Source organism: Syzygium oleosum, unplaced genomic scaffold (genome assembly GCF_021117445.2).
Source record: "Syzygium oleosum isolate NSW1041296 unplaced genomic scaffold, Sole_v2.1 Sole_v2.37, whole genome shotgun sequence".
Taxonomy (NCBI): Eukaryota; Viridiplantae; Streptophyta; class Magnoliopsida; order Myrtales; family Myrtaceae; genus Syzygium; species Syzygium oleosum.
Genome location: NW_026607521.1, coordinates 2,532,519 through 2,544,278, shown reverse-complemented (window position 1 = coordinate 2,544,278; position 11,760 = coordinate 2,532,519). Strand labels below are relative to the sequence as shown.

At 46.2% G+C, this 11,760-nt stretch overlaps 1 pseudogene; it reads right to left on the bottom strand.

Moving 5' to 3' along the window:
- Positions 1-223: 223 nt before the first annotated feature.
- On the bottom strand, positions 224-10,370 carry LOC115677039 (acetate--CoA ligase CCL3-like; annotated as a pseudogene).
- Positions 10,371-11,760: the final 1,390 nt, after the last annotated feature.

Here is an 11,760-nt window from a genome sequence, read left to right as displayed (position 1 = left end):
GGTTAAGCAATTTCTTGTCACAAACTTAAAGTCTCCAATTAAGATTGCTCTTTGATGCCCGTACCCATTTGGTCAAATTTTATATCATTTTAAACTTATAATCTTGAGCAATCGCAAGTAACTTTTTATATAGATTTTATTCACGAAGAGCACAAAATAGATAGCGGAATGGTTGAGGTCTAGTTCTGTTTAAAGCACAGTTACAGTAGACCCCGGGCTCCTCCGCAGCCCGTCATTGCTACGTGGTTGTCTTACTCAACTGCGCATGTTACCCATTACTTCAACCTTTGATTTGCTCTTTGTTCTCGTTTTGAATTCGAGAGATCAGACCCGTCTCAACCATGGCGCCAATCATGACTTGACATAGTTGACAGGTTCCATTTCCTTTGCCTTAGCAAGTGCTTCTGTATCTTCCCGGTTGCCGTCTTCGGCAGCGGCCTGAAGACGACGGACTTCGGGATGCAATAACCCGGCATCTTCTCCCGGCAAAACTTCATTATGTCATCCGCTAACCGCCGCTCATCAGACGTGTCCACTCCCTGCTTAAGCGTCACCCAAGGACAAGGGACTCTCCCCATCGGCTGTCGGGCCTCGCCACCACAGACGCCTCCAAAATCGTGGGATGAGTGTATAACGTGTTCTCAATCTCTATGCTACTTATGTTTTCACCTCCGGAGATGATGATGTCCTTTAACCTGTCCTTGATTTCGACGTATCCGTCCGGATGTTTCACGTCGAGATCCCCGGTGTGGAACCACCCACCTGCAAAAGTCTCCTCGTTGGCTCTCGGGTTCTTTAAGTAGCCTTTCATGATTGTGTTGCCCCGCATCACGATCTCTCCGATGGTTTTGCCGTCGGCAGGGACGGGCTTCATGTCTTGAGTGCTCACGACGTCGAGGCCATCGAGCGCCATGCAACGAACGCCCTGGCGCGCATGGAGGCGGGCTCGATGTTCTGGTGGCAGCGAATCCCACTTGGGCTTCCATGCGCAGATCGTGGAAGGACCGGACACTTCGGAGAGGCCGTATACGTGCATGACGCGGAAGCCCTTTTGGGACATTCCTAAAAGAACAGAAGGTGGCGGGGCGGAGCCGGCGGTCATTACGTGGACGGTGTGAGGGAGAGGGAGAATAGTTTCTTCAGGGGTGGCGTTGACGATGGTGTTCAAAACCACAGGCGCGGCGCAGAAGTGAGTCACTCCATGTTCGGCGATAGCCGAGTAAACTGCCTTCGCTGTTACCTGAGGAAGATAAGAAGACATGAAAAAGAGGTTTGTCTCTGTCAAGCAAGCGAGAAACAAGAAGTTTGGTTTATATTATACACAATGGAGAATTACCAAAAAAAAGTCTTAAACCTTTATTTTTTTTGGCCAATTGAGACTTACACCTTATGCATTTGTGTTAATTCAGTCCATCCGATCAATTTTGGTCGGAAATCGCAAATATGAACACCGGTGGTCCTATGTGACGCGGGCGACGCTGACGTGGACATTTTTAAATAATATTTTAATAATTTTTCGATTTTCTTTTTCTTTTTTTTTTCTTCACTTCTTCCTCTAGCCAGTCGGGGTACCTTGGCGACTGGCTAGAGGTGAGTGTTGGCGAGCTTGATCTCGCCGGCTCGGCGATTGCAAGGTTGAGCCTCCTCCCCCAGCCATGGCAAGGCTCGCCCCCGCTGGCCCTTGCCTCTGGCTAGTCGCCGCGGAAAAAGGTAAGGAAAAAAAAGAAAAAGAAAGAAAAAAATGAAAAGGAAAAAGAAAATAATAAATAAATAAATAAATAATATTAAGATATTATTTAAAAATTGGCCGGATAGACTGAATTGAGAAAAATGCATATGTTTATAACTCAATTGGCAAAAAAAAGATTTATGACTAAATTGACACAATTATAATAAGTTTAGAATATTTTTATTAATTTTCCCAATACATAATCCCTCCTAAACAATATCATATCTTTAGAATCGCTCCTTTTCCCTTCTTATCCCTCCTTGTCCCTCCTACCAAACTATGTGTAACGTCCACTTGCCCCCACCCACCGAGGGAACTTAACAGACAGTAACGTAATTATATGCAAATAGGGTTGCTATGGTTATCGGGCAAGAAACATTATTTTTTTTTGTAAGGTAAGAATATGTATAACTTTTCACAACACCAAGTACAACCTAAGCCCAAACCAGCTCATGACCATATTAGGACATAGTAATGTCCATACAAGGTCAAGAGGGTCCAGCAGGAACTATACAACAAGCCGGAGGACGGCTAAGAACATGGAAAATAGAAATAAAAAAAACAAAGACAACCAATCCAGCCGCAGGATGGAAGGGCGACGTCAAAACTCCGGAGACCCGTTGGAGAGGGCACCGGAACAGCTGGGAGCAGCACTACCCAAAGATAGAAGGAGGTAGGTCCCACTTCCTCTGTAGAATGTGGTTCCTATATGTGTCCTCAACTCTCCCCATAGAGATGGCCTTGTCCTTGACGACTTTGAAAAGATGCTTACGCATGCCAGGGATAAAGACGCTCTTATTCCTGAAGATCGCATTGTTCCTTTCGGTCCAAATAATGTGACATAAAGCCCCAAAGGAAAATCTAGAGATGCGGTGAGCAAACGAGGATCCTCCGCATACTTGCATCGCCCACATAATATGATCTTGCCAGGGACGGTTGCGCCAGGGTAGATTACATTTTGTCGCCCAAAGAGAAGCCAATCTACTGGTGGAGGCGCATTCAAAGAAAATGTGGTTGATTGAGTCTGGTGTAGAACCACAAAAAGCGCACAAGGCATCGTCAATCCTGTGATTATGTAACAGGAATACCTGGGTAGGTAGCCGGTTAAGAGATATTAGCCATAGAAGAAAGGCATGACGGGGAGCTATGTGTCGGTCCCAGATGAAGGAATGCCAAGGGGTTGGATGCCATTTCCTTCGGATATGATTCCAAGCACGATTGACAGAGAAGGATTTAGATGGATGAGGAGTCCGGACGAAGTTATCCATCGTACTGTCCATAAAGATCGGAGTGGCATCCCTCCAACTCATAATAGTGGCCAGGGTATTAGATGGTTGCCAGGAGCCTTCATAGAAGGACCGTACTGTAGTCTCCCGAGGAATGCGCGACTGGTAGATCTCGACATCGCTAAAGAGAGGGTAGAGCGGCCCCCTATTGTGCCAGCAGTCAAACCAGAAAGAGACAGATCGCCCATTTCCAATATTCCACCGGAACATAGTTTGGGCAGAAGCGCGCATATCAAGGATTTTCTTCCATGTCCAGGAACAGAAGGTAGGTTTGGACACAATCCAGAAATTAGCCTTCTTTAAAAAATTAGAGTGTACCCATTTACACCACAACGATTCTTTGTCAGTGAAAAGAAGCCAAATGTGCTTTAAAGTCATAGCATTATTGTATTCCTCAAGTCTCCGGATGCCTAGTCCACCTTCCTCTTTGGGTAAGCATACAGCCTTCCACGCTACTTTAGCACCACCAACTCCAAGGTCAGGGCCTTTCCATAGGAACTGCCGCAGAACAGCCTCAATACTATGCAATACTGATTTGGGTAGAGAAAAGATGGTGGCCCAGTATACTTGAATGGAATGCAAGACCGACTTTATAAGCTGTAGGCGACCAGCAAAGGAAAGAAAGCGTTGGGACCAGGAACGGGCACGAGCCGTGATAGAATCAATCAAGGCTTTACAGTCCATCTTACGCAGTCTAGTTGAGATAATAGGCACATCAAGATAACGAAATGGCAATGTACCCTGCTGAAACCCGAGGCATTGAATTAGCTGGTCATGCAACGCCTGAGTCCCTCCCGAGATGAAGATATTGCTTTTCGCCTTATTCGGTTTTAAACCAGACCAATCAGAGAACAAGAGGAGAGATTCATTTATCAGTTGAACTGACCTCAAGTGACCTTCTGAGAACAGCAGCACATCATCCGCAAAGAAGAGGTGCGATAACCGGGTCTTTTTGCATCGCCAAAACCAGTGGAAATCCGGCATATCAGTTTTAGCCTTTAGAATGCCCGAGAAGATCTCCATAACCAGAATAAAAAGGTAAGGTGATAGAGGGTCTCCTTGGCGAATGCCCCTAGAGCTCCCAAAGTAGCCATGCAATTTCCCATTAATGGAAACTGAAAATTTAGCTGTCGTAACACAAGCCATCACCAGCTTGGTAAAGGAGACAGGAAAGTTGAAGGCCAATAAAGCCTTTTCTAAGAAGCTCCAGTCAACAGTGTCATATGCTTTTTGGAAATCCACTTTAATAGCACACTTGGAAAGATAAGGCCAGTGGTGGAAATCCGCAAATAGCTCTTGGGCTATCAAGATATTGTCACTGATCCTTCGTCCTTTAACAAACGCCGATTGGGCAGGGCCAATTAGCGATGGAAGGACACGCGCTATCCTCCTAGCCAAGATCTTGGATATACACTTATATAAAGTATTGCAACAAGCAATAGGACGGAAATCCGACATAGCTGAAGCGTTTGGGGATTTCGGAACAAGAGTGAGAATGGTGTTATTGATCTCTTTAAGCATGTATCCTGATTCAAAGAAATCTCTTACTGCTATAAGAGTGGAGGGTCCAATGATCTCCCAGCTAGATTTAAAAAAATCAATATTATAACCGTCCGGTCCAGGGGCTTTTCCCTTAGCAAGCGAGAAAAGTGTGGACCGGATTTCCTCATCTGTGACCGGAAGCGCCAACAAGTTCCTTTGATTCTCATCAAGGACCCGGCCAAGGAACATACCTATCTCGCTAACAGAGGGCCCAGTGGAAGCAGGAGCACCGTTAAGTAGATCCTGGAAGTGATTCACAATATGAGCCCTGACCGCCTGAGGTTCAGTAACTAAAGACCCTTCATCGGTTGAAGTCGAGAGTATTCGATTTGTTACACGCCTTTTGTTAACAAAGTGGTGAAAATAATGCGTGTTTAAATCTCCTTCTTTGAGCCATCGAATACGGGATTTCTGCCTGTAGAAGGATTCCTCCTGCATTCTCATCGTAGAAAAGGATCGTGTGAGCTCCGCTTCTCTATCTTGGAGCCTCCGGTCAAAAGGGTGTTGCTCAAGGGCCGCCTGAACGGCGTAGAGATCAGATCTAAGTTGATCGCTTCTTATAGAGATGTCAGAAAAGAAACTCCTGTTTAGTTGTTTCAACTTCTGTTTAAGCACTCGCAGTTTACAACAAATAATATACATAGGTGTACCGACTACCTGTGTATCCCAAGCTTGCTTCACAAGTTCCAAGAAATTGGGATTAGAAGTCCAGAAGTTGTAAAACTTAAATGGTTTCTTGGAATTAAGTGGCGAAAGAATTTTTACCACCATGGGAGAGTGGTCTGAAATCCCAGGAGAAAGAAAACTGACTTCCGAGAAGGAGAACTGTTGCATCCATGTGTCATTTGCGAGTACTCGATCAATCTTGCGGAGTTTTCGGCTATCACCAGAAGAATGGGTCCAAGTGTATCTAAACCCCACATATCGAATATCGTCCAACCCCGCCTGGTTTATACACTCCCCAAATTCATCGAAAGCCGGGATCCAGGGAGTAGTGCTACCCACTCTATCAGTAGGATCTCTGATTGCATTAAAATCCCCGGCAACAACCCACGGTAAGTCGCAAGAGGAGATAGAAACAAGGTCAGTCCATAACGGACGCCGTTTAACAAAAGAATGCTCGCCATAAACAATTGTAAAGAGGCAAAGTTTATTCATATTCAGGAGCCTAAGCTAAACATGAATCAGTTGGTCGGAAGAGTATAGAAAACTAGTTTCCAGCTCATCAGGGTTCCAGCCAAACCAAATCCTACCAAGGGGAGAAGAATCGTAGTTAGCTTTCCAGCACCAGTTACCACATAAACCTCGCGAAATCCCATCAAAAAGAGAGTCTTTAACTTTAGTTTCGATGATACCGATACAAGAGAGGCGGTTGACCCTGATAAAGGTACGAATTTCCGCTTGTCTTAGGGGACCTACTAGTCCCCTTATGTTCCAAATACCAAAAAACATTACAGGGATAAGAGATATTATCTCCGAGATCTCCTAGACCTCCTCTTCTTATCTTTCTTCTTTGAGGAGGACGGGCCGGGGATCATACCGAGGCAGCTTATGCTAGGGATCGGCCCCATGGGGGCCTTGGATGGATCCTCCGCAGTTAGGGAAGCCAAGGTTCGAGAACGTGTAGTTGGGGGGGAAATAACAGTCGGTTCTCCCTCCAATTGTTCTTCCGAGTCACTATTTTCTCCCCCGGCGTGTGAGCTAGAAGAATCTGCAGAGGACGTATGAGAATTAATATCAAAGTCCTTAAGTTGCTGTTGAAGACGTCCTTGAGGACCAGAGGCAGCCAAGGGGAGTGTCACTGCGTTAGGTCCTTCCAAGAAGTTCAGAACAGGCCTAAGCGAGTCCTGGTCATGAGCAGGATGCAAACCATGCGCCAGGGGAACCACCCCCCCTGAGTTCATGTCCAGGGGAAGGCCAGGTGCAGTTTTGGGCACACCGGGGCCTGCTGGGCACGGAACAGGGGAGGAATCCAGAATCTGCTGAACCAGAGTGCTTGCTGGACACCGAGAAGAAGAAGGGCCAGGACCTGTCTCAAGGTTCTTGGAGTTGATCAGGTCGATTCTGACTGGGTCTGGTTCAGCAACCGAGTCCACAGCAGATGGCAGAGGGACAATCGACCTGGCAGTAGGAGGCAGAGGAACCTCTACGTCCATGTTGCGATATGGGGTGTGTTGCCGCTGTTCTGAGGGTAGAGCAGAAGATGAATTACCTTTTTTCCTCCTGACCAAAGTCCAGTCGTCTGCTGCTTGGGACCGAGAGGCAGGCTCAGGTCGGGATTCAGTCTGATGAGGGGCACAATCAAAGCCCTTAGTTCCCGGTTTGTGGCCAAAAATTCCGCATGATGGGCATACAAGCGGTTTCCATTCATATTCAACACTTATCGAGTTTACTTCACCATCCCACCTGAACTTGACGGACTCCAGTCGAGGACTAGTGGCTGAAATCTCTATGCATACTCGGGCATAGGATATTCTGGACAGCTGTTCAGTTTGTGCATCCACATAAAGTGGTTTGCCGATTGCACTAGCAATGCGCCCAATGCCCGCCGGAGACCAGAGGGAGAAGGGGATGTCCCTTAGCTTGACCCACACCGGGATTGAATCCAGCTTGCCCTTCTTAAGTGTCATTTTTGGATGCCACTGCTGAAGAAGTAAGGTGCAACTAAAAATTGATACCGGCCCCATATCTAGGATCTTCTTGCGAAATTCAGCATTAGGAACACGGAGAAAGTAAAAACCATTCTCATGCAATTTAACATCGACTACTTGGTCGCCCTAGGACTTTTTTATAGCCTCTTCAGTCAACTTAAAAGGGACTTTCTTCCCTATGTAGTGACCGACTAGGCATTCCAGCCACCTCGGACTCTCTGCAGCAGCAACCTCAGGTGTTATGTCGACAATGATCTCACCATTTTCAACCAAGGGAGGGACATATGCCAGGTTGTACCCTTTTGTCAAGGCCTTAGCCACATTAGCCCAAGATCTGGACGCCTGAGCAGGAGCAGGTTGAGTGCTTGAGCTCGGCCTCTCCTTATTGGCGTGGCCTGCAGCAAGTGTTCTAAGATCGGTACCAGCAGGAGGGCTAGCAATGTGGGCATGTCTAGGGGTATGCCGACTTTTGGAACGACCTCTGCTGCGACTACGCCTAGCATTCCCTTTATGGTCAGGTCTGGAACCAGGAGGGGGGCTTTTTCTAGTGAAAGCAACCGCTTTCCCCCTAGGCTCAGCTGTCTTAAAGGAAGCAGCATTTTCATTTCCAGGCATTCTGCTCACTTCAGAACCTACAACCGTCTGATGGCCTTCCTCAACAAGGGGTTCAGTTGCTATAACAGGGGCTGGTTCAGACATTGTATCCTCCTCCAGAGGGATCACACCACTACCACCAACCAGTTACTACCACCAACCAGTCAACCCAACATCAGGAAACCAGAACAGGCAATAATTCCAGCAGGTATCCTACGCACCAGCATAAATGCAACTACCACACGCACAACTTCCACTCCAACCAGAGAATTACCTTCAGGAAGGGATGGCAGAGAGAGTGCTCAGCTTGGTCTGATTCAGCGAAGAAGACGAGCAATACAGATATGAAAATCCAGCCTCAGAATCGGGAGAACAGAACCAGCGAAAGAACACCACCAGAGGAATTTCAGGTCTGGTAATCCGCCCACTAAACTGAAACAGAAGTAGATTTCTTTGGAGGGGGAAGGAAGAAGGGAGCCCAAGGGACCTTGCCTTCAACAACCAGCTCCAATCACGACCGGAAACAGCCGGAATCCATCTCACTTCGTCGGATGAACAGTAACCGCGAAGGAGATTCAAACCAGAAGAACAGATTCAGATCTGGAAATGCGTCCTCAACACTGAAAAGGAAGAGGATTCCTTTGGAAGGGAGGACGAGGGGAGCCCAATGGACCTTGTCACCAAGACTCAGCTCCAATCGCCACCTGAATCAGCCGGAATCCACCTCACTCCGGCGGGTGAACAGTACCAGCGAGAACCACAGAAGGGAGCATTTCTGCCCGAGTGAACAGTACCCGCGAAATTTGGTGTTGTGTTTTCTTTGGCAAGAAACATTATGTCAGTGATTGAAATCAATAAACTCGACTTGATCATAGTTCATGATATTGGCAGCCATTATGGAAAATTTCGAGATTGTGTCCCTATGACTTGGGCTCAAATACGCATGTGAGGACAGAACGTTCTCATTTGATCCAAACAACCTACAAGATTTAAACCTTCTGTGTCTAATCAACGAAGTACACGGATGATGACTCGGGCATATATAAGCTAGAGTCGACATCAATTGATCCACAGGACATTCGAGATATTCGATACTCTATTAGGGTTTCTTTCTGTAAAAACCATAGTACTTAAAAGCAGATAATCCTGGATTAACCCGAACGAAACATTTCACTTATGCGTATGCTTCGAATGATGTTGTGCATCTCAGGCAGCAAATTGTCAACCAAAATTGTGAAAAAGAAGCAATTTCTGAACCTTGAAGCTTGACCTGTCTGAGGCATATGCTGGTTCCACAAAGAGCAGCCAGTGACCAGGCGAAACACCAGCCATCACAATGAAACATAGGCAAAGTCCACAAGTAGATGGCTCCTTCATTCATCCCCCAAACAAGAGGGCTATGTATGCACATTAGGTATGCGCCTCGACGGCTTAATACCACTCCCTTAGGACTGGCGGTTGTGCCGGAAGTATAGCCGAGACTAATGCTCTGCCACTCATCTTCCGGCGGTTTCCAGGCGAATTCCGGATCGCCGGTTTCCAAAAATTTCTCGTACTCGATTGCCCCTTTTCCTAAAGCGCGTTCGAGTTTTCCGGGGTCGCAGCTTCCTTCGGCTATGACTATCAGAAGTGGAGGCTTATAGTCTTTCTCGCTCTTCTCTGCTAATATCTGCAGAGCTTCCTCAGCCACCGGAAAGAATTCTTGGTCCACCATTACCACGGCAGAAGATGAATAGTCGAGAAGAAATGCAATCGTCGGCGCATTAAGACGTGTATTAACACAATTTAGTACAGCTCCGGCCATGGGAACTCCAAAATGAGCTTCATATATGGCAGGCACATTCGGCGCAATCAGTGCAACCTGCACAGCGCTACCCACACAGGCAAAAAGTGAGCAGCAAGCATAGAAGAAAGGAGAGAGAATCACGGTGGACGCCCGAAACAATAATGGACACACAGTATAACAAGCAAAGCAAATTTTGGACACAAGGACTTCCGCATGATTCAAACGTTCCAAGTGAGTGGCTGCGGATTTATATCACCAAAATCAACCAATCATCACCAACCAAATGAGAATCCGATCCTCCATTGGTGCTCGTATCGATCGAAGAGTCTTAAAAACCAGTAAAGAAATCGCAATTCATGAGAATCGAAGACGCAATTACATAAAAGAGGCTATTCCATGATTTCGATTCCTCATCAAATTAAAGCCGAAAGAAACAGGAGCTCCTGGCATTAGAACCATCTCTCACCATCATTGCCAGAAACATGGGAAACGAAGATAGACGAGTAATTTCAGGGAATGAGATAGCGCACCGTGCTACCGATGCCGATGGAGCGCCTGGAGAGAGCGGAGGCCAACCGGCAACATCGCTGGTAAGTCTGGAGCCAAGTGAAGGTGACCGGGCCGTGGACCAGCGATCGCCGGTTCGGGTGAACTGTCGCAGCCCGCTCCAGGAACCACAGCGGCGTGAGAGCCAAGAAGTTCGCTTCGTTCTTCGGCAGATCGTCTGTGTCCCTCACCATCGCCTCAGTCCCTCCCTCTCCCCCGGGATGTCTGTATCGATGTCACCCTCACTCTGCTTTTGGAGCACGACGCGACGCACTTGCTTAAATGGGAAAAGAGGCCTGTGCATGAAGAACCTCTACGTCCATATCGCATATTCCCCATGATACCCTCCCCTAAACATATAGTCTCATTTAATAGCACAGGGACAAATTTGACTTTTCCAAACATCTTATATAGCTCGTAGATTGGGAACAACTTAGTTTCTAAACATAGCTTCTGTAATTAAACATGTGTTTTCTATGCACAACCACCTCTGCCATATGCATGCATAGCCCGTTACTTGAGCCATATTTTCTTTTATAGAAAAAATTCTACTTATTATCTCCGCACTTTTATGATGATTTTTTTCCCGTTGATTCACATGTTAAGAGTATAGTAGAGCAATTTCTTCAAACTTCAACCCGTCAAATATTTTATAATTGAAGAGAACTTGAGTTACAAAAGTTGTTCTTTCCTTAGTTATAATTTTGTATCGTTAGGTCTAAAATTATGATTCTCTCCTCCTATTAGAAAAGCTTAATGCACCCACAATTAATAATTAATTAATGTTTCAGGCGTACATTAAGTAAACGATAGATTTATATATGTGATATTCAAGTGTCATCGGTTTTCGACATCTTTTTTGGTAAATGAGAGCCATTCCATTTGATAGAATGATGGGAAAATTATCAAAACAGTCTTAACATATTGTAATTGTGTCAATTCAGTCCTAAACCTTTTGCATTTGTGCCGATTCAGTCCATTCGCAAATTTTGGCCGTCTGGCCAACACTGACGTGGCAATTTTTTAAATTTTTTTTGAGTTTATTTATTTATTTATTTATTTCTTTTCTTTTTTCCTTTTTTTTTCTTTTCTTTCCCTTTCTTTTTTTTTTCCTCCCCACATCTTCAACCTCTAACCAATCATTGGAATCGGCGATCGGCCAAAGGCGGGGGCCCGCAAGGCTCAACCTCATGAGCGACTACAACAATGAGCCTCGCTCAGCCATGGCAAGGCTTGAACTCGCCGACCACTAACGAGGTTGGCCCTCCCCCAGCGACGGCTAGGATGAGCCTTGGCGACCTCGCCAGTGGCTAGGTGAGGTCAAGCCTTGCCAAGGGCGAATGAGCCTCGCCCTTGCCAGTAACCGGCTAGAAGTTGAAGAAGATGAGGAAAAAAAAGGAAAAAAGAAAAGAATTTTTTTTAAAAAAATTACCACATCATAGTTGGCCGGCGCCGGCCGACGTCCACGCTAGTGCTGGCCGGTCAAAATTGGCCAAATGGACTAAATTGATACAAATGCAAAATATTTATGACTGAATGGCACAATTGCAATAGGTTTAGGACTGTTTCGGTAATTTTCCCGATTTACAAGCTTAAACATATTGGTGGAGAAACCACCCGCCTGGG